Raw genomic sequence first — 706 nt, 5'->3', positions numbered from 1 at the left:
TTTTTTTTTTTTTTTTTTTTTTTTTTTTTTTTTATTAAATCAAGGAAATGTTCACTTTTTAATTGTACACAATTAAATGTAAACCCTGTCAACCAAAAAAAAAAAAATTGTGAACAATTTATTCTAGTGTTAGTGTCTAGTGTAATGTTTTTTTTTTTTTACTATATATGTATATGTGTGTAATGATACATATATACTTTTTTGGTTACACTTTATTTTAAGGTGTCCTTGTTACAGTGTAATTATACATTCAAGTACTGAGTAATATTAATTAACTGCATGTACTTACTATATGGTTAGGGTTTGGCTTAGTGTTACTTGCATGTTATTATGCATAATTTATTGTTATTATAATAGTTAGTACATGTAACGTGTAACAAGGACACCTTAACATAAAGTGTTAACATTTTTTTTTCCTTTTAAAATGTATTTATGTACCATTTATACTTGTTTATATACATTTATTATTATGTTTCTTATATAAATGTATTATACAGTGGGGAAAATATTTATTTGATCCCCTGCTGATTTTGTAAGTTTGCCCACTTGCAAAGAAATGAAGGGTCTGTAATTTTTATGGTAGGTTTATTTTAACGGATAGAGACAGAATACCAACCAGAAAAAACACATTACATAAAGGTTAGAGATTGATTTGCATTTCAGTGAGTGAAATAAGTATTTGATCCCCTACCAACCAGCAAGAATT

At 25.8% G+C, this 706-nt stretch overlaps 1 protein-coding gene across 1 annotated transcript in view; it reads left to right on the top strand.

Annotated features, from left to right (window-relative positions):
* Window positions 1-706, top strand: part of LOC107673139 (voltage-dependent calcium channel subunit alpha-2/delta-1-like) — a 127,233-nt gene that overhangs the window by 113,309 nt on the left and 13,218 nt on the right. The gene's annotated exons all lie outside the window — the stretch shown is intronic.

This window comes from Sinocyclocheilus anshuiensis, unplaced genomic scaffold, assembly GCF_001515605.1.
Source record: "Sinocyclocheilus anshuiensis isolate Anshui unplaced genomic scaffold, SAMN03320099.WGS_v1.1 scaffold304, whole genome shotgun sequence".
Classification (NCBI taxonomy): domain Eukaryota; kingdom Metazoa; phylum Chordata; class Actinopteri; order Cypriniformes; family Cyprinidae; genus Sinocyclocheilus; species Sinocyclocheilus anshuiensis.
Note: the sequence above shows the minus strand (reverse complement) of the source record. Positions and strands in the feature narration are given on the sequence as shown.